General features: G+C 41.0%; 1 non-coding gene across 1 annotated transcript; it reads left to right on the top strand.

Moving 5' to 3' along the window:
- The first annotated feature begins 10,160 nt into the window (after positions 1-10,160).
- TRNAM-CAU (transfer RNA methionine (anticodon CAU)) lies at positions 10,161-10,232 on the top strand. The gene has a single exon. It is a non-coding gene; the product is annotated as a tRNA-Met (tRNA).
- The last annotated feature ends 15,176 nt before the right edge of the window (positions 10,233-25,408 follow it).

Genomic DNA, 25,408 nt, shown 5'->3' with positions numbered 1-25,408 from the left:
TCCTTAATCCACTTATTTTTCAATTCGGATAGGGTTTTTGATCTAATTTCCGTCATACTAAGCACAATTCACGCTTCACGTCTCTTTTCTGAACAAGTTGAAAAAAAAAATGGAAAATTTCTGTCAACTTGGGACTTTCTAATTTATTCACCTTTCCATACATACCGTTGGATTTGATAAAGAGCCACAAATTGTTGAGATATTGTTTAAAATCTAATACTGCTTCTTGATTCTAAATTCGTTTTACGAGTTTCAATTCCGTCCTAACGCATTGAAACGCCTTTAGATTTTCTTCGTCCTACGGATAAACGTAGAAAAGGGGATTTACTAGGAACGCTTTATTTGTTTTGAGAATAATGAGCGTGAATATTCATACAATGCGCTCTAACGGGATTTATGTTGTAGCAAATGAACTAACGCATCAAGACAAACCTATTATTGATTTTTGCACGGTGAAATCATTGATATTATTGATCTTTTCTAATCGATAGAATGGAAATGGGCGATTACGACGAGTAGTGCTCTACCCTAATTTTGAAACTTTTCTATCCGGATAATTTTAACTGGAGTATCTGAATCCTGTAACGGGTTGGTATGGTCTCCGATGAATAGCCCATAAAGTTCTTTCTACAAGTTTTCATGGTTCGCAGGACCAGTTTCTGTTGCATGTTGTTATTATTGAAATTTTTAGCCAGTTGGTTAGTTCATCTCAGGTTGGTAACTTCCCCCGTGGCTTCCAGACCTCATTCTAGGATCATAGGGTTGTTATTGTCACTCTGGTAAGTTGGATTGGCTTGTACATAAAACTCTGAAAAAATGGAAATGTGTTGAATTTTAAAATTAGAGATTAACACTTCAATGCCCCGGGGCTTCCGGAATCTGTTTCGGGGAACAATGGACGATAATTTACAATATTTATACCGGAGATGAACCAGGCCTGGGCTTACAATCTCCCAAATAAATAAATCCAATCCAACGCAATCCAATCCACCGATCGCATGTTTTCTGTGTCCATGTCAGAGGTTTGCGCACAAAAAATGCTCAGCTCCGTCTGCTTTTGTCCAGCTGTGACTATGAAGTACTTGTTTTTACGGAAACATGACTCCGTGCTGATCCGTGAAATTTCATCGGATTATGTTTGCTTCCGCTGTGATCGCAATGAGTTAACCAGTCCTCATTTGCGGGGTGGTGGAGTACTGATTACAGCCAAAAACTACCTGGAGTGTTAATCTATTTCGATAGCCAACTGTGAAAATCTTGAGCAAATTGCAGTTTGCATAAAATCGCAATCTCATTCGCTTTATGTAGTGGCTATCTATCTTCCACCTAACTCGAGTTCCGAGCTATATATTGCTCATACAAGGGCCGTTCAACAAGTGGCAGATCGTTTATGGGAGACTGACATAATCCTATCGATCGGTGATTTTAATCTTCCTAATATGCGATGGCATCTTGACGAGGACATTAATGGCTTTATTCCTTCAAACGCTTTGACTGATACTGAGAGAAACTTTACAGAAGCTATGTTTTCCAATGGCTTCAGGCAGATTAATAACATTGTCATCACGAACGAAAGACTCCTTGACCTGGCGTTCACCAAACTCCCGGAGTATCTTGACCTGATTGCCGCACCTGCATCGCTGTTAACTGTTGATAATCATCACACACCAATCATCTTACTACTTGACGAGTGTGTTGTACGGATGACGTCAAGTAGCAAGGACAAATGTTTCAAATTTGACTATTTGGCATGAGACTTTGACTTGTTGAATTCTATTTTTATGAATATTGTGTGGGAACAATTTTCAAGTTATGCTTCAGTAGACCAGATGTTATCAGTTTTCTACGAATCTCTCTCTGAAGTTATAAATCATCATGTACCTCGAAAGAGACAAGCACCGATTTCTGCTTTCAACAAACCGTGGTGGACTGCAGAGTTACGTATGCTTCGTAACAAGCTTCGAAAACTGCACAACAGGTTTTTCCAAACGAAACATGAGTCCGATAAAGCTAGACTCGTTGAGCTTGAGTTGGAGTACAAAGCCACCCTTTCTACAACACACGAAAACTGTGCAGGATACAGACAACCGTCAAGGAAAATCCTTCGCGCTTTGGGGATTTCATTAAGAAACGCAAAGCTGACTACGGCATCCCTGGATCGGTCAACTTCGAAGGAACCACTTCTCGCTCATGCTCGGAGATAGCTAATTTCTTTGCTGATTTCTTTGAGAGCGTATTTAGTAAAGCATCACCCGTTCAACGTCAAGCAGGCTTCGAGCAGATTCCGTCTCATAACATAAATCTACAATTCATCCAGTTTTCTCCAGGCAATTTTCAGAAAACCCTCGAAAATCTCGATTCAACGAAGGACCCGGAACGGACAGCCTGCCTCCTGTGTTGTTGAAAAACTGTACCGCTACGCTTGCGTCGCCCATCGCTGCTATTTTCAACCGTTCGCTCCAAGACAGAACGTTCCCAAATGCATGGAAAACGGCATCCATCCCAAGTAACAATTTCGGTTTTATAAGGGTTCTGTAGACCATGATTTAGACTTGTAGCATGCTTTTAAACTTCCATAAAACTTGCAATGTTACTTGGGATAGTACCAATCCACAAGTCTGGAAATAAAAAATGTGTCACCAATTATCGTGGTATATCCATACTTTGCACTCTCTCTAAGATGTTGGAGAAACTGATCCACACAGCTCTCTGCAGAGTTACTTCCCCGATCATCTCCAACAGCCAGCACGGTTTTATGAATCTCCGCTCAACGACATCAAACCTAATGTGTTACGTGTCAGCGATATCACGTGATATAGCATCAAAACAGCAAGTGGATTCGGTTTACGTCGATTTTGCGAAAGCTTTCGATACAGTTTCGCACAACCTCATCATTAAATAGCAAAATTAATCATATTGGATTCCCCACCTGGATCACGGATTGGCTCAACTCGTACCTGTTCACTCCAGGACCTTCGACACTCCATCTGGCGTACCACAAGGCAGTGTTCTCGGTCCTCTTATTTTTATCATCTATGTGAATGACTTGTGTGAGCTGCTCTAATCGTCCAAACTGTCTCCTGCTGACTGTGTTGCAGTACAAGAAGATATAAATCGTTTGCTATTCTGGTGCGGTGACAACGGCATGCGAGTCAATAGCAAAAAATGCAAAGTTATATCCTTCACCCGCAGCAATAGCGTTACTCTTCATCCATACTGCATAGGACCGGATTCACTAGAACGTGTAAACTCAATCTGCGATCAATAGGCGCTACGATCGATTCCAGGTTAACGTTTTGCGAACACATAAGCATTGTATCTGCCAAAGCATACACTGTGCTTGGTTTCATTCGTCGTCATGCTTCTGGTTTCACCTACGTTTATTGCCTCAAGACACTATTCTGCTCGTTGGTTCGTAGTATCTTAGAATATGCTTCCCCAGTGTGGTCTCAATTTTACACTACACATATTCTTACGACTGAACGGATTCAGAAAAATATCATAAGGTTTGCTTTACGTCAGCTCCCATGGAATGATCCATTCTTCCCAGTTATTCAGACCGATGCATGCTGATTAATTTGGAATCTCTCTCAGCCAGGCGTATAAAATTGCAACGACTATTCATCTTCGACATAATCACTGGCAATGTGAACTGTCTTGAACTTCTGGAACGGATTCCATGGTAAATTCATCCTTGCAGATTTCGTAACTCCCCATTACTGGAAATTCTATTCCACAGAACTAACTTTTTGGACTTAAGTCGAGACTTCATACGCGTGATGTCTCGTCTCATGTCCAATCACTATTGTTTAAACGCTCACTTGTTCCATGTGGGGTTGGGAGACAGCAATCTCTGTGAATGTGGACAAGGTTACCAGGACGCTGATCACATCCTTTGGTCTTGTGCGGAGTATCGTGGAATCAGATCACATTTTTATGATTCCCTTCGGGCTCGAGGTAGACAACCTAATGTTCCAGTTCGGGATATTTTGGCTAGACGCGATCTGGAGTTTATGAAACTCATATATGTTTACTTTAAGAATATTAACCATAGATTGTAAGTTTGATTAACCTTGTGTTTAGTTTGTATTTTGTACGTGTGGGTTTTTTTTCAATGTTTGTTTTCAAGATAATTTCATGTTTCAGGATTAATTAAATATTTGTATCGTAAACCACATTTCAAACCTCCTTCTTCCCTTTTCCCATCCAAAAAATTGTAAATCTCCTATAACCTCGAGACAACCGCGAGTACTCGGTCCAGTTCCTATAACTTTAAATATAAGACAGTAATAATGTATAACGGAAATGATAAATCGGCTCAGTAAAGTTCATTCGATCGAGCCTGTACAAATAAAGTAATTATTAAAAAAAAAAGAACTAACTTTGGATTCAATATATGTTTTAATTCATGTTTGCGTTCCTTTAATGATGTTTGTAATGAGTATGATTTTACCATGTCCAAAAATGTGTTTAGTAATAGAATAAGAGGTTTAGAATAAACAAGTTTTAGTTTTAAGTAATCAGTCTGTACAACGTAGTCGAAGACGGTGTGCAAAAAATAAATAAATTAACAAATCCAATCCTATTTTTATATATGACATATTACTATAGTTAGAGTATTCTTCAAGAGCTTATCAAAGTATACAAAACTACAATAAATCCAAAATTGTTAATTAGGGCGTGCCTAACACAAATGTTGCCCCCTCTGTTTCAAAGCCGGGTAAAAAGTGTCATACAAATAGGAGAGGAAAGTGCAAAAGTTTGGTTCTTTCTTCAAAACAAATCTATATTTAGAGAAATGACGGCCTCGGCACTACTTTAACTATTTTCGCCAAGGGAGCAAGTGAAGGTCGTTGATTTTTGGCATGAAGGAGCATCATATTCCAGAGCATTGTTTTGCAAAAAATTAACACTCAAATAGCGAATTCGTTTATTATCGGGGTGCGAAATCGAACTTTTTGTCAGTGAAAACCTCAACCTGAGGTAGGTTTAAAAAAAACGATCAAACTGACGTTTTTCAGAAAACAAGCAGACTCAATCTAGATACCCTATCCAGGTTGGAACTGTATAATAAACGAATTCGCTATAAGGCTTCATTTGCCCCCCTTGCGAAAAAAAACTAAAGGGTGATACGGTCAAAATTTGGTCAAGGGAAAACGCGTGTAAATCGGTGAAATCGTTTATTTAAAAAATCAAATTAAATTTCTTTTTCAAGTTCAATTAGTATAAAATTCAGGAAAAATATTCAGTTAGGCTTCCGCTTTTCCAAATCCGAATTGCCGGGCCTTACGCTTGACCCCTGCCATCAGATTTTGTACAGCCACCTTGTCCACCTTCTTCGCCGCAGAAAGCCAGTTTGCCTTGAACTGCTGCTCGCCCTTAGCAGTTTTTTTGGTCTTCTTTAGGTTCCGCTTGACAATAGCCCAGTATTTCTCAATTGGGCGGAGCTCTGGCGTGTTGGGAGGGTTCTTGTCCTTGGGAACCACCTGCACGTTGTTGGCGGCGTACCACTCCATGGCCTTTTTACCGTAATGGCAAGATGCCAAATCCGGCCAAAACAGTACGGAACAACCGTGTTTCTTCAGGAAAGGCAGCAGACGTTTATTCAAACACTCTTTCGCGTAAATTTCTTGGTTGACAGTCCCGGAAGCTATGAAAATGCTGCTTTTCAAGCCACAGGTACAGATGGCTTGCCAAACCAGATATTTCTTTGCGAACTTTGACAGTTTCATGTGCTTGAAAACATCTGCTACCTTTCCCCTTCCTTTTGCCGTATAAAAATCCTGTCCCGGAAGCTGCTTGTAGTCGGCTTTGACGTAGGTTTCGTCGTCCATTACCACGCAGTCAAACTTCGTCAGCATCGTCGTGTACAGCCTCCGGGATCGCGCTTTGGCCGTCGTATTTTGTTTATCATCGCGATTTGGAGTCACTACCTTCTTGTAAGTCGATAGTCCGGCTCGTTTTTTGGCTCGATGCACGGTTGTAGACGATACACCCAGCTTATTTGCGGCATCTCGGAGAGAGAGGTTAGGGTTTCGCTTGAAACTACCGGCAACTCTCTTTGTCGTCTCAGCGGCTTCCGGTTTTCGATTTCCCCCCGATCCAGACTTCCTGGCTGTCGACAAACGTTCCCCAAACACTTTAATTACATTTGTAACGGTTGATTTGGCAACTTTTAGCGATTTTGGCAACTTTGCGTGCGAGTAGCTCGGATTTTCGCGATGCGCGAGCAAAATTTTGATACGCTGCTCTTCTTGCTTGGACGGACAACTGAAGAGTGAATTCCAAAATCAAAATAGGAGCAACATTCTACACACACACACCTTCAAAATGAGGGGTGTTCAGGTTTTTTAAATGCAAAATTGAAAGAAATACGTCAAGTTGATATTGACCAAATTTTGACCGTATCACCCTTTACAAGGGACAGCCCTATGGGGTTGTACGCAATGGAGACGTTGGACTACGTGGTTTTTTTTTATAATAAATGTTATTTGTTAACTGCAGCAGGAGCTTGTGTTTTGTGTGAGAATAGGAATTTGAGCGGGGTTCTCTCTTTAGTATGACTATGATTGCCCTGAAAAGAACTTTTTGATATGAATTTTAGTTGGGACATGTTCAGAAATTTAACTCTTTTGGAATATCTTGGTGGCCCTGAAAAGGGCCGGTGGTAGTACAGGCTTAAAGCCTTTGGAAAATGATGATGAAATCTTAGCCTTTAGCAGAAAGACGCTTAACTCTTTTTTCGGCGAATTTATGATCCTGTTTCACGTCATGGTTCTTCTCTACTGCGCTAAATCAAACGAGTAGAAATAAGAAGGGATGTCGGTTACGCGCTCGAATAATTGAAAATTCGATAAACATTTGATCGAATAGCTGGAAAAATCGTTACGATTAATCGTTAATTGAATAATTGGACTTTTAGCATCCATGGAAAATAGCGTAATTTCATTTTTTTAGGGTCCTTCGAAAATGTTGAACAGCCGAATTTCAACCAGCAAGTGTAATCCAAGAAACAAAAGCGGTGCGATGTTAGTTTTCATTGCTATGACGACGACTGAATTAAGGGGCTTAGAAGCAGAGAGGTGAAAGTCAATTCTCTTCATCGATTTTCTCTTTTGATGACCATGGCTTCACTAACCCATTTCGCACTATTTCTGATATGCTCCTCTATCATCCAGAACAACAAACGTATCAATGAATGTGTTTGCCGTCAAATTATTAACGAATCAGAAAGTCGATGAACAGAATCGATCAAAATCAATTGCACCCCTGCTTTCAACTTTGGTTACAAGATTACAACTCTGGAGAGCTTTTTGTGTGGTCTGGCGAATATGGCGATGAGTGTGCAAAATGTTACGCAATTCCATCCTCCCTATTCGCACATGCCCGAAGATCGAAGGCAAATGCCACTTCGAATTGTTTCGTCTACTAACGACTCTCTGATGACAGTTTTGGGGATGCAGCATATGCATGTGCTTAATTCGAAAGCATTAACAATGCACAATTGATGCATAGAAATATTTCTGATCGATTGGTGATAAAATTATTAAAATTGGTCCAGGGGCAGTTGAGTTATGAACGATCAAAATCTTTCATAATTTCGTTACATGTCTCATTTTCGTTTTTCACAAAGTGTACCCCCATATAGAAATCACAGACGTAGTCCTACGTCAAAAAGTGCCGAGGCCGTCACTTTCCCTCAATACTCTAATAACAATTATTTGCCATTTTCTCGAAAAACCATTTCTTTCGGTGCCAATATCTACACTGCACGATGGGCACCAACCGGCGGATGCACGAACCGTCCCGTCTCTGAATTGTTTATTCATTTGTTTAAATCGAATTACACCCATCATTGCCAACCCATTGATGGTGACGACGACGACCACGACAACAGAGAGATTGGATCATCGCCATCACTGCAACCAGCACCCTTCGAATATAGTTGACCATGCGACGTCGTTGTCGTTGTCGTCGTCGGCGCGGTCATGCCTTACTTATTTGGGAATAGCCATATAAGCACGTGGGCCCTCATCACCGAGTGCATGCATCTGTGCCGCTGTCTCTGGCTGACCGATTTGTTGCATGCTTGAATGCACTCTTCGAACGGAGGACCGCAACGGAGGTCGCGTGCAAGCCGGCGTCGTCCGTCGTCCCCGTCAGACCATATAAACGCGCGCCCAGCGGCGCGACGTGCGAGGGTGTGAATTTGTCTAGCCATCCCGGTCGTATATATATGTGTGTGTGTATGTTGTCGCTCTTTCTCTCTCGGAAGGGGGTCTAATTGGATGTTATTGAGCTGTCAATAACATGAAATATGAGAATAAACACTGTCTGGTTCATTGGAAGTTCGCGGGGAAGTATATATGGGCTACTTAAGGCTTATCGTTCGTTCCATCACATGGCTAGGACGGGACTGGTTCGACGAAATCCATTTCATCCATTTCGCATAGCTCCTCCACCGAAATGATGTCTTCATTTGAATGACCACTTGTGGGATTGTGAAAAAATCACCCCGAGCGGCGACTGCCGGATATTGACTTCTACATTTATCTCGGTTCCGTGGCTGTTTGGCGTGTCTAATAAATCCTTCAGTCACGACACGAACCACAACAAATCATCTCCCCTGGTTGCGATTGATTCGCGCAATCGTCACTGACTTAAGCCGATTAGTCACCATCAATACGATGGGATCCGGTCGCTCCGTTCGACTGCGGTCTTGGTTATTTTTTTTGGTGGATAAGGAAAACATTGTGATATTTTCAGGTGCCTCGGAATTGGGGAATTAACACTGGAACTCGACATTTTAAGTGATCCGGATCATGCTGAAAGTGAGTATTTGTGTCACCCGGCCCGGAAAAAGGCTTTTAAAGGATTTACGTCAGCATTCCCGTGAAGATAATGTGGCTGCGCGTGGCATTGTAAAATCATTTGAATCAAATTAGTTGGATGGATCACCGTGATCAGCTCAAGGGTATCAGCTTGTAGCCAAACATTCCCAGACTTTTGGAAAATTGATTTACCGCAGTCTCCAGCAGAGACCGGTAATTGAATCTTCAAATAAACTCCGATCTACGCTTTGACCGAAGTTGGGTCTCACCTGCCGGAGCGTGATCATGTTTTTTTTTACCACAGTGCTGTTAAGAGTTCGACAATGGATCGACGACGGGTTGTTTTGAGCTGAAAGATCGCAAATTCTCAAACGGTCAGAACATTGATAAATTATGGAAACCGATCGCGTTGTACGGCAGCGGTGCGACATCAAACGCGGCGGAATTCCAGTTTCGGGTGAAAACAATGGATCAAGCCAAATCTCGGGAACTTGCTCGGGGATGAAGGCTTGGCTTCATCTGCCGATGGTTGTCATAATTTATGATCTATATCAAGCGGAAAGTTTATTGAATTCAATAGCCAGTTCATTAGAGGACGTTGGGAATTTTTCTTGTTTTTGTTTTGGCGTTGAGGGAACATGAAACTTGTTGAACTTGTTGTTGTGTATTGTGCGGAAGGCAGAACAGGAGTTTGTTCAATGCGATGAAAATACTTACTCTTATTTTTAAGATGTTTTTAGCCAAAAATTGTTTATAAATTGCAATTTTATTTCAGCAGTCAACTTTTTAGTTAATTAAAATTTTGATTAATGCAGAAAACGATTTAAAACTATAAAACAGGCCGATTTTACATCTTGTTTCCCGAGCAGTTCCACGTCTGATCTATTGATATTTTTCATAGAAAAGTTTGTTTAGAATAGTTATTTTTGCGAAAGATTCAAATAGGACACTATAATCACAGACAAACAGACGTAACACTTCATTGTGTATCTTCGTTCACACATTTAACGGTTTATTTGAATATTATAAGTTCCGCGAACTACTCGCCGCGGCGCTGGCATCGGATCACTTTGACGTTTCTATACATTCTATAGAAGCAATATTGTTTGCGAGTTAGCAGGCAAGCTTTTTTTCTGCGAGAAGGGCGAGAGGTGTCGTTACAGAGGTCCTATGTTTTGAGATACTATGTTTTCAAGAAAAACTATTTCAAAGAGTTACGTCTGTTTGTCTGTGCTATAATGTTGCCAAAAATTATAAATCATTAGTGTTCAATTTTCGGGTCGAAATTTTCGCGATTATGACATGAAATCCATTCAATGTCGTTTACGAAGCAGAGTGGCGCAGTGGAAGCGTGCTGGGCCCATAACCCAGAGGTCCGTAGATCGAAACTACGCTCTGCTAGGTGAGAGATGTCTTACTTTTTATTACACGTCAACTGTCGGTAAGTCTCTACGAAATCCCACCGAGCGATTCTCGCTGAAACCAATTCACTTTTTGCACGAAGTTCGCAAAATCCACTTTTTTGTACTCATTCAGAAGTTCTAGTTATGAAACTAAAGAAATCGATCGGCACGTATGTCAAATCGATTGACCCCTCGGTAACTACCCAACAAACATTGGAACATAAATAAGAGCTTATTCACGCAAAAATGTGCTTCTTCAGCTAAAAAGTAGCATATTCAGATCTTAACCAGCTCAAATTGATTGTTGGGTAGAGGCTCCTACAGTTTTCAAAAGTGTTCATTTTTTGCGTATTCTTAGTTCATTCAAATAACTATATCTTTAAAAATTCTCACGAAAACCCTTAATCTTTACACAACATAGTAAAGGGGAAAGGTATAGCTTTCATTTGACATGTTCAAAAATATTGGCGGCTGTATAAAATTTGACTGCCATATAGAATTTGGCCACCGAATAGAATTTATTCTTAAAAATGCTTGTTTCATGAGTTTACCTCTCACCGATTTTGAGAATAAACACGACTTTAAAAAGCTGAGATTTTATCTTATAAGATACAGTTCCAATCCATGGAGCAATCCGATTTGTTCATGCAAATAGACAATAAAAAATTGGTTGGAAAAATCATATGTGTGGCTTATTAAATAGCATTTTATTATAGAAATCCATTTTGGTGGACAAATCCAGCTATACATTTTGGCTATGCCAAATGAAGGTGCTAACTTTCCCCTTTTCAGAGATTAGGACTTCTCTTGAGTGTTTTAAAAGCTACAGTGAATTACATCAATAGTGCATTAGAGCTTATAAAAGGTGCACACTACGAAAAAGTCATGTAAATTTCGGTTTACTGAGACCGACACATGTAAGCGGCCCTTTTGATAGAATCAGTTGAAAGAAACGAGAAAATCAATTCAATCAAACGTTCACGGAACCGAAAAATTACCCAAAATTAAGTTCTTTTCACTCATCTCCCATGTTCCGTTCAATAAGCTAATTTTCAGTAAACCGCTTATAGTAGTTTGCATTTGGCTACGGGAAAACATAATTACTTACTCGTTTGTATTTTCTACCCAAAATTAAGTTCAATTGACTCAAATTTGAGAATATCTCATATGCTCACTAGTAGCATAGAGGTAACTCTAAGACCACTGGGTCCCGAAGAAAATCATTATTATTTTCGGCTCACTCAGTACCAGAACAACGGTCCCAAGCAGTCCCAAGCTATTTCACTCACCCCTGCATGTTCTGCATGAATCCACACACCCCTGATGTTATCTGTCAAACTTTCATAGCGAATCAAAACAAACATAGTGTAGTAATAGAATTTCAACTAGAATAGGGTACGTTAATCGTTTGCTTGGGACCAATAGGCTACTAAAGTGGTGAGCCAATTTAAAATCGTTAGTTTCGTATTGATTGTTGCTAGTAGCTTATTGAACGATATTCATGAGAAAGTCAAATCTCTCGTTCCGTTTTTGACAACAACAAAAACTGGGAGTGGGATACAAAACTCAAAATTACCCAAAATGAAGTAGAAAGAACTTAAATTTAGGGTATTTTTTTTCTCTGTGTTCTCTTCGTCGAGTTGCTTATGTTTCGATTTGAAAACACTTAATGTTGTTTGTTTACGTTCCATGATTTACATCCAATATGGATTGCGTCTTCTGTAAAAGTAGTTATTTCCAAGTGTGTTGTTTAGTATATGTATTTATTTCAGCTTACATACGTCGGTCTGATTTTAGGATGAGTTTGAATAAAATGCTCGACATTTGCGATGGACGCCCTCCGTCGGAGCCTGTACAGTCGTTTCCAGTACGTTTTTCTCAGTTTTTCCCACCTCCTCATCATTTCCTTTTCGTCCTTCGCCTCTCTTTTGGTCTTCAGAAGTTCGCGCTTCATCATGGCCCAATAGTTTTCGATCGAACGGAACTCAGGACAGTTTGGTGGGTTCATGTATTTCGGCACAAAATCCACAGAATTAGCCGCATACCACTCCTTCATGGTTTTGGATTAGTGGCATGAAGCCAAATCGGGCCAAATCAACGGTTTTTGATTCGGCAGCTTCTTCCATTTTAAACGGTCATACAAAACCAACTTGTCCTTACCCGTGAAATATTCCTGTCTCAGAATGATGTATATTCAATATTTTTTCAAAGCACGATGCGACCAGAGACGTTGAATAGAGACACGCATAGACTGAAGCAAGAAGAACCAAACGAACCGTCAAACGCTGAACCAAACGATCAAAGTAAATAAACATTACTGTTCGCTCAATTCACCAGAATGGAGTATTGTTCTCAATGATGAAAAAAGTGTTAATTATTTTCACGGAATATTTGATATCTGTTATTTATTTATTTATTCTTGATTCAATTAAATACAACATTTATAAGTTTTATTTAGTTTGAATGCGCTGCAAGCAAAACAGTAAAATATGACAAAAGTTACACTGTCATTATTTGATCGAATTTGTACGGCTCGTGGATTCTCAGCCTAATGATAACGAAAAGCTCAATATTTTTTTTTACTGATATCATGACAATCTTCAAAAATATTTGTGCTGAGTGTTTTCATAAGATCACCCAATTTGGCAGCAACGTTATCATCGGATATATTGTCGCGGAATATTCTTTTCAAAGCAACGAAGAAAACGTAGACATGCTCGGCTATATACAGCAATGCTTCGCCAGTATAATCTTTCAATATAGTAAACTTCGAGTATGATTTTAAGATTGCACTGCTTGATAAAAACAAGCTTCAAAAACGGTGTCATGGCAACGTTCCGTAGAATATATCCACCGATATGATAAATTTGATTTCTTCCAGAGTTGCCATAAAATGCATCGTCGAAAATATTCCACAGTGATCAGTTGGTCATCACTCACAACTTGCTTTAAAAAATCGTTACTTACTGAAGCCGTCTCCTGGCGTATGTACATATGATGTAAAGTCTGTCAGCCATCGTATTTATGCGATGTTTTTGGAATTTCTGACATGAATAGGGAAACTGATAGCAGTTTTAAGTTATCCTTGATCTGCAGAGCTGTTAGTCTTTTTTGCTTAAACCTAAGCAAAGAAAATATATTTCTGAACTGTGAACCTGGCTGTGAAGGTGCCTTTGGTCACAAATAGTTCACTTCGTTTGCCACAAGTGCATATGGTATGCCAAAGCAGGTACATCGAAGCGAATTTCTACAGCTTCTTCCATTTTAAGCGGTCATACAAAGCCAACTTGTCCTTACCCGTGAAATATTCCTGTCTCAGAATGATGTATATACAACATTTTTTCAAAGCACGATGCGACCAGAGACGTTGAATAGAGACCCAGTCTGAAGTAAGAAGAACCAAACGAACCGTCAAACGCTGAACCAAACGATCAAAGTAAATAAACATCACTGTTCACTCAATTCACCAGAAAGGAGTATTGTTCTCAATGATGAAAAAAGTGTCTAATAGATAGAAAGTACTGCTGCAAACGTAGAATAGAATTGGTACATATTTAGAATAGTTGCCGCCTGCCATGGTTTCCATCTTCTAGTAGCTCCAACTTGAGACTCGAAGATCAGTTTTCTGTAGTTGTAAAGGAAAGCGATTCCCTAGTAGCACGCTTGTCACAAATCAATTCTAGAAACTTATATGCGACTTATTTCAGTCTTAAACAAGTTGCAGTAACTTATTGTGATGAAAGTGTGCTACTCGGGTTGTTTCCTTATAGATGTCCATTAGAGTGTTTCAGCGTTATATGGAAAAAAGTCAAAGTCTGGAATTTCAAACGCTACCCTCTGGAATGGTAGTTTTGGGGGTCAGAAACACCCTGCCAAAATTTGAAGTCATTTGGTTCACGGGAACCCCTCGCTCAAACGGCTTGAAGTTTGTATGGGGAAAATCGACAAAATGTATGGGGGAGCGAGCCACTTTCACATTCGCGGCTCAAGGTGGCGCTGTAGTGGGTCGATTTTCTTCGTGTACAAAATGTAGCACCTTTGAAGTATTGGGAACATCTTGGCTGAAGACCGGATGTGAATCCGAGTTACCTCCGAAAAGTTATTAGCGTTTCAAACGAACACCACCTGCTTCACTTCTGGGGAGGGCCTAACGCGCTTGTGCAGTTTTTATTTTTACGAACAGGTATACGAATAGCAATGTTTGCATAGGTATAACTTTTTTGTTTAACCATAAAATTGGTTGAAATTTTCACAGTGAGTAGAAAAATGTTCGAAATTTTGGTCTACTAAAAATTGGAACAGATTGGCCAAGTGGTTCCGGTTTTATTCCGGGTTTCCGAGAGGCCATCGGGGGGAGAAAAGGTACCAGTCGTCTACAACAAGGTGGTGCTGAAAATCCACAGCAACAGGCATCTATGGGTAGTGCTGATTAATATTTTAACAAAATCAACCCATAACCTGGTTCTAAATACTGAGCGTCCATCGGAAGGCCTTCCGATGACCTGGATCAACCTTAATCTGGATTATTATGTATTTTTGATCAAAGTAGGCCTTGATTATTCTCTGCAACTATATGAAGTGTAGTAAATTAATGATTTTAGATATATAAGCGTTTCAATGGCTCCAAGCGGTCACCAGATGATCCGCCGGAAGATCCGAAACATCCGTAAAATTTAGTGCTACATAAATTCGATCAAAGTAGGCCTTGATTTTTCTCTGCAACAATGAGAAATGTTGTAAAATGGTAATTTTTGATATGTTAGCTGGTCATTGGCTCCAAATGGTCACCAGATGACCCACCGAAAGATCTGGAACATCCGTAAAATTGGTCGCTAAGTAAATTTCATCAAAGTATGTCTTGATTTTTCATTGCAACTGTATATAATGTAGTAAAATTATGATTTTTTATATATTAGCTGTTCACTGGCTCCAAGTGGCTCGCCGAAAGATCCGGAACATCCGTAAAATGTATTGCTGCGTAAATTTGATTAAAGTAGGCCTTGATTTTGCTCTGCAACTACGTGAAATGTAGTAAAATGGTGATTTTTGTTATATTAGCGGTTCAATTGTTCCGAGTGGTCACGACATAACCCGCTGGAAGATCCGGAAGTGATAATGATCTCCGCCCCCAGAATCAAAGCCTGGAGAGGTAATGTCACCAGCACACTTAATGGAAACCTGACTAATTGAGTGTTGTTTTCAGCACAGTTCTAAACCATCCCTTACCCCGCCGAATTGGAGAACAATTCCACAACGAGTCCTACAAACATTTTCGAAGGTAGAAATATGAATAATTTTGCTGGGAGAAAATGTTCTAATTATAATTTGTCTTGTAGCTCCCATCGGGATGGGTGAATCTGACAGACACCTAGATGCATTCCAGTCAGAAAAAGGCCCTTATATGAGGTAAGCAAACCGATTTAATTTAGTCATACAGCTAATCGCCATGCTTATACAGGACCATTTCTTTCGTCGTCACGCATTTCTCTCGATGAACGGACTACAAATCTGGAGTGACAGAGTCAAAGTAATCATACATGGGAGTATTCGCCATTAAGCAGTGGTAGTGGTTAAGTAGCATTGTCATCACGGGCAGCATCCTTCCCGCAGCCAGAGTAATAATCCGTAGCAGTAGCGTCGAAATACACTGCTCGGGCAGAAACACCATGAAGCTCAAGTAGTGGTAAAGAAACGGTGGACGGAAAACGCCGAAAGTAAACAGTAAGTTCACTATGCTATCAAGTACTGTGGTCGTGAGAACACGAAGGTTCGAAGCAGCAGCATCAACACAATGCGAGGTACCTGCTAAACTGGTGTAGTGTGTAACCAGTATCCTGATTAACTGGTTCAGAAGTTATTAGTTAGTAAGTTTTTGAGGTTAAGGCCCAGTTAGGTCCAGGGGGATTGCCACCGTTTATTGGAACCCTAACCGATGAGTTTAGTTTCCGTCGGTGGGCACTCTCTAAAATTCATCGAGTCGGTACCCCATACACGGAACCCTTGGAGTCTTCATTCCTTGAAGGACTACACCCATCAAACCATCCGCGACCCTATGTAGGATGAGCCAAAGAAGCTAAGTCACACACAATAACCACCATTCAGACTACGAAATATCCATAATCTTAGGTATAAGTTTGATCATTTATTCCCTCCTCCTCGTATGTACTAGCGAAGCTCTTACCCTCATTTATGTATTTACCTGAATAAACGTAGCCCTAGCAGCACACTTGTCGCAAACGGCAACTCCTATGTGATTTATTCCGGTTACAATCAAGTTGCCTCAACCTTTAGAGACGGAAGTGTATTGCTTGGGAAATTATGCTTAGTGGGACTAATACACATTACAACCTGATTGTAAAACTCAATTTTGTGACTTGTTTTGGACACGGTATCTCTGTTCGAAACATAATTAGCAATCCGAGTACTAAGGATGCAAAGCGCGTGACGAAGCTGTGAACAAGCATGGTTCTCAATAACGGGACAGTCATGCAGTGTTGCAGCATCGTCATGCATTTTGCTCCCTTGGTCTTCTGACTGATTAAATAAATAGTACCGTAAGACGGGGTGACATTGAAACTAGTAAGTCACATTGAGCCAAAATTGAAAAATGTTTATTGATGCAAATATCTTCAATATACAGAAAATGATGTCTAGTATATGTTTCTTGAGCTTCTGAGGTAAAGTGTAGATAACATTAACTAGTTGTTTTATTTAATTTGTGCTGTAAAGTAAAATGTCATAAATAGTAGTAGATTTTTTTAAATGTTTGCACACTCTTTTATGAAAATAGACGAAGGCTACAAGCGATCTTTAACCACACATACGAAGTACGTTGTGATCATAACAAGTGTACTCCAAATAGCTACGAGCATCTCACTGCGTCCTAGCAAGAAGTACGGTCGACTTGTTTCGCGCTCCGTTGTTTTGGAAGTTTTCTCGGTATTCGCTTGATATAAATTATCAGTTTTTTTCTCACTAAGTGACTCCTGGCATAGTTCCCGGTAAATTGATCGAAAAGTGAGTTTTTTTTAGTAGAAAGTGTCATTTTCGGAACGAGTAATCCGTGCTATTGGAAATTCGCGAACCAATTTGGGCATCATCGTTGCGTGGTCACGCATACGCGCTTACGCATACCCGCTTACGTATCATCATCATCGAGTGTGAGCACCCGTTTCTACATCTACATCGTTCATCAATCATCGTGCGCCTGTGTGCGCTGAGTACCGAGCCTCGATCAAGTGCACCACAACGAAGGTCATCCACGCAGCGCGTCTCTTCCAGCCATCTGTGTAAACGCCTACACATATAACGCTCGGTGGTAGTAGTATAGGATTATCAGATAAGTTTTTGTTTTTTTTCTTGTTTCTTTTCCTCCCCCATTAGTTAAATTTTCATTTTGTATTTCTGTGTTTGTAGTGTTTTCTGTGTATTGTGTCTGTGCGTTCAGTGGGAGAGCGTTTTGCGCTCCCACTAGTTGAACAAAATGGATGTTTTGTCAGAAGACGACATGGATGACCATTCATCTAAGAAAAATGATGATGTCATCCATGGTTCGTCGTCTCAGTCTGACAATGGGCAGGCTGAGAAAAGCTCCAGATTGCGGTCCTACCCGAATGACTCGACTGGCCCATGGGTTGTCTATTTTCAGCCCAAAAACAAACCCTTGAATGTTGTTCAGATATCTGATGATCTGACAAAGCGATTCTCTGCCGTGACCGAAATAACGAAGGTTAGGCACAACAAACTTCGTGTGACCGTCGCTAACCTGAAACAGGCCAATGAAATTGCTGTTTCCCAGTTTTTCACACTGGAATATAGGGTGTACATTCCAGCCTCTGATGTGGAGATCGAAGGCGTGGTCACTGAGGCGAGCCTGAACCCCGAGATACTGGAGAAGCAAGCGGTTGGCCGATTTAAGAACCCCTTGCTTCCTCCGGTAAAGATACTGGCCGTTCATAGAATGAAGTCAGTATCGCTCAGCGAGGGTAAAAAGAGTTTTACCCCCACAGACTCGTTTCGGGTGACCTTTTCTGGATCTGCCCTTCCTCAATACATCGAGCTGGGAAAACTTCGTCTTCCTGTGCGGTTGTTTGTACCTCGGGTCATGAACTGCCAGAATTGTAAGCGGTTGGGACATACGGCCTCCCACTGCGGCAACAAGGCACGCTGCTCCACATGCGGGGAGAAGCATGAGGATGGCTCCTGCGCAGCTACTGCACCAAAATGCGTGTACTGCAATGGAACTCCTCCTCATGCTCTCTCGTCGTGCCCGGCGTACAAACAGCTCGGGGACAAAATGAAACGCTCCCTTAAGGAACGTTCCAGGCGGTCTTTTGCAGAAATGCTTAAGACAGCCAAGCCATCGACCAACGAAACAAATCCCTTCGCTCTTTTGTCGGATGACGAGTCTGGCTCTGACTTGGCTGAGGAGGGAGTTTCTTTCAGTTTTCCGGAAGGTTCTGCCCGGAAACGAAAACGCATCCGTTCGCGGAAAGTTGCAGATCAAGAACCCCAAATCAGCTTGCCCAAATCAAGGAGTGGTGGAAAAAAGGAGATTTCTACTCCTCCTGGATTCCGCAGAACTGATTATACCCAGGATTTTCCACCTCTTCCGGGGACATCAAAAACCCCTGATGCCCCAATTTTAAGAACAGAAACCCCTTCTTCATCTGGGCTGTTCTCATTTGATGACATTGTGGACGGTATTCTCAAATACCTCAACATTTCTGATCCTCTGAAAAGCATTGTCCTCACATTGCTTCCGACTGTGAAATCCTTCTTGAAGCAATTGACTTCAAAATGGCCCCTTCTTGCAGCTATCATCTCCTTCGATGGATAATTTTGCAAACGAGGTCGGGGATTTGATCACTGTTCTACAGTGGAATTGTCGAAGTCTTATTCCGAAATTAGATTCGTTCAAGTATTTAGTCCATAACAATAATTGCGATGCATTTGCCCTCTGTGAAACATGGCTCTCTTCAGAAATTGATCTCCCTTTTTACGATTTTAACATTATTCGATTGGATCGTGAGGATTCGCGTGGAGGAGGGGTACTTTTGGGGATCAAAAAGTGCCATTCCTTCTATAGAGTAAATCTTCCTGAATTCCCCGGTATTGAAGTTGTCGCATGTCAGGCTACCATTAAAGGTAAGAGCCTTTGTATTGCTTCTGTATATATTGCTCCTAGAGTCTCTGTTAATCGCAAACAACTTTTCGACATATGTGCGGTACTTCCCGCTCCATGGTTGATCATGGGAGATTTTAACTCCCACGGTACAGGCTGGGGGGAGCTGTACGATGATAACCGTTCTACTTTGATTTATGATCTCTGCGACAACTTCAACATGACAATACTTAACAATGGAGAAGTAACACGTTTGGCTGGTCCATCCTCGAATGGTAGCAGATTAGACCTCACCTTTTGCTCTAATTCACTATCGTTGGATTGCACTTGGCATGTAATCCAGGATCCGCACGGTAGTGATCATCTGCCGATCAAAATTTCGATTGCCAGTGGGTTCAACTCGTCAGAATCCGTTAACGTCGCGTATGATCTAACCCGTAACATTGATTGGACTAAGTTCCAATCCGCGATAGACGATACAGTATCGTCAGTGGAAGAGCTTCCGCCGTTGGAGGAATATAATTTCCTCTCTAATCTTATCGTCGACAGCGCACTTCAAGCTCAAACACGACCGGTGCCGCGATCGTCTATTCGTAAGAAAACACCATCGCTCTGGTGGGATCAACAATGCACGGAGGTTTACCGTAAAAAGTCCGACGCGTTTAAACTTTTTCGGAAACGCGGAACACGCGAGCATTTCGACGCATACACATCTCTTGAACGCGAACTCAAGAGCCTCATCAAGGCCAAAAAACGGGGTTACTGGCGGCAGTTTGTAGACGGATTGTCGCGCGAAACGCTTTGGAGTACGGCGCGAAGAATGCGTAACCGGTCTACTAACAACGAAAGCGAGGAATGCTCGGATCAATGGATTCTTAAATTCGCGCGAAAAGTGTGTCCGGATTCCGTGCCGTCGCAGTTGATTCCTCGCGAAACCGCGAATTCGGTAGACGAAATCAGTCACCCTTTTTCAATGGTCGAACTTTCACTCGCTCTCCTTTCGTGTGGCAATTCTGCCCCGGGATCTGATAGAATCAAGTTCAACTTGCTGAAAAACCTCCCAGACGTCGCTAAGAGGCGCATGTTGAACTTGTACAATCAGCTCTTGGACCTCAATATTGTTCCCGACGATTGGAGACGAGTGAGGGTGATAGCCATTAAAAAGCCTGATAAACCCGCGTCGGATCACAATTCGTATCGGCCCATCGCGATGCTGTCGTGTATTCGGAAATTGATGGAGAAAATGATCCTTTTTCGCCTCGACAAATGGGTTGAGACGAACCACCTTCTTTCAGATACTCAATTTGGTTTCCGTAGGGGTAAGGGAACGAACGACTGTCTCGCGTTGCTTTCCTCGGAAATTCAGTTGGCTTTTGCTAAGAAAGAGCAAATGGCTTCTGTGTTCTTGGATATCAAGGGGGCTTTTGATTCAGTATCCGTTGAAGTTCTTTCAGAGAAACTCCACGCTTGTGGATTGTCTCCATTAATGAATAATTTTTTGTACAATTTGCTGTCAGAAAAACATATGAGCTTTTCTCATGGAAACTCTACAGCTTTTCGATTTAGCTACATGGGTCTCCCCCAAGGCTCATGTTTAAGCCCCCTTTTGTACAATTTCTACGTTAGAGAAATTGACAATTGTCTTAATGACAATTGCACGTTGAGACAACTTGCAGATGACGGCGTAGTGTCTATCACAGGGCCAAAAGAGGTTGACCTGCAAGGACCCTTACAGGATACCTTGAACAATTTGTCTACTTGGGCTATTCAGCTGGGTATCGAATTCTCCACGGAGAAAACAGAGTTGGTCGTTTTTTCTAGGAAGCATAGCCCAGCACAACCGAAGCTTCAACTTTTGGGTAAACCGATCACTCATTCCATGTCTTTCAAATATCTTGGGGTCTGGTTCGATTCCAAAAGCACCTGGAGATCCCACATTGAGTATCTGAGACGAAAATGCCAACAAAGGATCAATTTTCTCCGAACAATTACCGGAACGTGGTGGGGAGCCCATCCGCAAGATCTTCTAACGTTGTACCGGACAACGATTTTATCGGTTTTAGAATACGGTAGTTTTTGTTTCCAGTCGGCGGCTAAAACTCACATCATCAAACTGGAACGTATCCAGTATCGTTGTCTTCGTATCGCGTTAGGATGCATGCACTCGACTCATACTATGAGTCTCGAAGTGCTGGCGGGCATGTTGCCACTATCCGTCCGTTTTTCAGAGTTATCTCTGAGGCTCCTCACCCGTTGCGAAGTAATGAACCCACTGGTGATCGAAAACTTTGAGAAGCTTCTGGAGCTAAATCCTCAAACATGTTTTATGACTTTGTACTACCTTTATTTAACACAGGATGTCAGCCCTTCAAGAAATATTCCCAATCGTGTAGTCTTCTCCGATTTCGGCAATTCAGTGAATTTTGATTTATCTATGACGCAGGAAATCCGCGGAATTCCAGAGCATCATCGTCCTATGATTGCTCCGTCATTATACGCTGCAAAGTTTGGCCATTTTGATTCTACAAGAACGTTTTTCACAGATGGATCTCTAATAGAGGAGTCCGCTGGTTTTGGTGTATTTAATGAATTTCATAGCGCCTCTCGAAAACTTGAAGCTCCTTGTTCTGTGTATGTGGCTGAACTGGCAGCAATTCACTACACTTTGGAAACTATTGCTTCACTTCTTCCACACCACTACTTTATTTTTACGGATAGTCTCAGTTCTGTCGAGGCTATCCGTTCCATGAGGCCGGTAAAGCACTTCTCGTATTTTCTCTTGAAAATACAAGAACTGCTTAGTGCTTTATCCGTGCGCTCTTTCATCATCACCTTCGCGTGGGTCCCTTCGCATTGCTCAATTTTGGGCAATGAGAAGGCGGATTCACTTGCGAAGGTGGGCGCTATGGAAGGCGACATTTATGATCGACAGATCGCCTATAGTGAATTTTTTTCTATTTATCGTCAGCAGTCGCTCGTTAGCTGGCAACATCAATGGAGTGAAGGGAGCTTGGGACGATGGCTACATTCAATTAGCCCTAAGGTGTCGAAGTTTGCATGGTTCAAAGGGTTGGACTTGAGTCGAGACTTCATACGCGTGATGTCTCGTCTCATGTCCAATCACTATTGTCTAAACGCTCACTTGTTCCGTGTGGGGTTGGGAGACAGCAATCTCTGTGAATGTGGACAAGGTTACCAGGACGCTGATCACATCCTTTGGTCTTGTGCGGAGTATCGTGGAGTCAGATCACATTTTTATGATTCCCTTCGGGCTCGAGGTAGACAACCTAATGTTCCAGTTCGGGATATTTTGGCTAGACGCGATCTGGAGTTTATGAAACTCATATATGTTTACTTTAAGGATATTAACCTTAGATTGTAAGTTTGATTAACCTTGTGTTTAGTTTGTATTTTGTACTTGTGGGGTTTTTTTTTTTCAATGTTTGTTACCAAGATGAATAGAAATAATTTCATGCTTTAGGATTAATTAAATAGTTGTATCGTAAACCACATTTCAAACCTCCTTCTTCCCTTTTTCCCATCCAAAAAATTGTAAATCTCCACTAATCTCGAGACAACCGCGAGTACTCGGTCCAGTTCCTTTAACTTTAAATTTAAGACAGTAATAATGTATAACGCAAAGGATAACTCGGCTCTGTAAAGTTTATTCGATTGAGCCTGTACAAATAAAGTTATTATAAAAAAAAAATAGCTACGATAAATTTATATATTTTAAGATATGTTAAGATATTTTAATTAAATTTATGTGTTGGCCCAATGTCAGCCGCCCTAAAGGTTTTACATTGGTCTATTTTTTAATTAATTTTAGTAAAATGAGCTTTCAATTTCAATCAACCATTTCCATGACAGTCGTAAATATATCATTGATGATGATTCACATGCTTAACATTGTTTTCCTTGCTAAAATGTGAACGTTGTTAGGTAGGGAACGAATTTTTTTGATTTTTTGTCCCAATGTCACCTCCGCTTACGGTATCACTGAAACACTAACCAAACAAAATCTTAGATTATCCCATTTAGTTTAAGGGTAGTGTCAAAATGTTCCCCCGAAATTACATTTGAACACTACCCTGAAATGAAAGGGGATAACTTAAGGCTTCGTTGGATGTGTGGCTCAGAGAAACTGATTTTTATTTTATTATCCTGAAATATTTTATTTGATGATGAAAATGTGTGTCAACCTGTTTGCCAATCGATTTAAATACATGCGATGTTTGTGTGACTTACACACCTACACACTTGCTAACGACTACGCCGGAGCTGTCCTCGTACGAAGCAATTAATTTTACTGATGTTACAATGAACAGCTAATATATAAAAAATCACCATTTTACCACATTCCATATAGTTGCAGAGAAAAATCAAAGCCTACTTCGTTCAAGTTTACACAGAAATCAATTTTACGAATGTTCCAGATCTTATGGCGGACTATCTGGTGACTACTCAGAGCCATTGAACAGCTAGTGTATCTATCATTATCATTTTATTTCATTTCACATAGTTGCAGAGCAAAATCAAGGCCTGCTTTGATCAAATTTACGCAGCGATAAATTTTACGGATTTTCCGTATTTTCTGGACCACCTGGTGATAACTCGAAGCCAATGACCAGCGAATATATAAAATATCACTATTTTACTACATTCCATTTAGTTGCAGGGAACGAGCAAGGCCTGCTTTGATAAAATTTACACATAAATCAATTTTACGGATGTTCCGGATCTTCTCACGGACCATCTGGTGACTTCTCAGAGCCATTGAACAGCTAATGTATCTAAAATCACCATTTTACTACACTCCACATAGTTGCAGAGTAAACTCAAGGCTTACTTTGATCAAATTTACACAGCAATAAATTTATCAGGTTTTCCGGATCTTCCAGCGGGTTATGTCGTGACCACTCGGAACAATTGAACCGCTAATATTACAAAAATCACCATTTTACTACATTTCACGTAGTTGCAGAGCAAAATCAAGGCCCACTTTAATCAAATTTACGCAGCAATACATTTTACGGATGTTCCGGATCTTTCGGCGAGCCACTTGGAGCCAGTGACCAGCTAATATATAAAAAATCATAATTTTACTACATTTCATACAGTTGCAATGAAAAATCAAGGCATACTTTGATGAAATTTACTTAGCGACCAATTTTACGGATGTTCCAGATCTTTCGGTGGGTCATCTGGTGACCATTTGGAGCCAATGACCAGCTTACATATCAAAAATCACCATTTTACAACATTTCTCATTGTTGCAGAGAAAAATCAAGGCCTACTTTGATCGAATTTATGTAGCACTAAATTTTACGGATGTTTCGGATCTTCCGGTGGATCATCTGGTGACCACTTGGAGCCATTGAAACGCTTATATATCTAAAATCATTAATTTACTACAATTCATATAGTTGTAGAGAATAATCAAGGCCTACTTTGATCAAAAATACATAATAATCCAGATTAAGGTTGATCCAGGTCATCGGAAGGCCTTCCGATGGACGCTCAGTATTTAGAACCAGGTTATGGGTTGATTTTGTTAAAATATTAATCAGCACTACCCATAGATGCCTGTTGCTGTGGATTTTCAGCACCACCTTGTTGTAGACGACTGGTACCTTTTCTCCCCCCGATGGCCTCTCGGAAACCCGGAATAAAACCGGAACCACTTGGCCAATCTGTTCCAATTTTTAGTAGACCAAAATTTCGAACATTTTTCTACTCACTGTGAAAATTTCAACCAATTTTATGGTTAAACAAAAAAGTTATACCTATGCAAACATTGCTATTCGTATACCTGTTCGTAAAAATAAAAACTGCACAAGCGCGTTAGGCCCTCCCCAGAAGTGAAGCAGGTGGTGTTCGTTTGAAACGCTAATAACTTTTCGGAGGTAACTCGGATTCACATCCGGTCTTCAGCCAAGATGTTCCCAATACTTCAAAGGCGCTACATTTTGTACACGAAGAAAATCGACCCACTACAGCGCCACCTTGAGCCGCGAATGTGAAAGTGGCTCGCTCCCCCATACATTTTG

Source organism: Ochlerotatus camptorhynchus, unplaced genomic scaffold, assembly GCF_037179485.1.
Source record: "Ochlerotatus camptorhynchus isolate MF236.1 unplaced genomic scaffold, CSIRO-AGI_Acam_v1.1 ptg000213l, whole genome shotgun sequence".
NCBI lineage: Eukaryota > Metazoa > Arthropoda > Insecta > Diptera > Culicidae > Ochlerotatus > Ochlerotatus camptorhynchus.
This window is presented reverse-complemented; position numbering and strand designations above follow the sequence as displayed.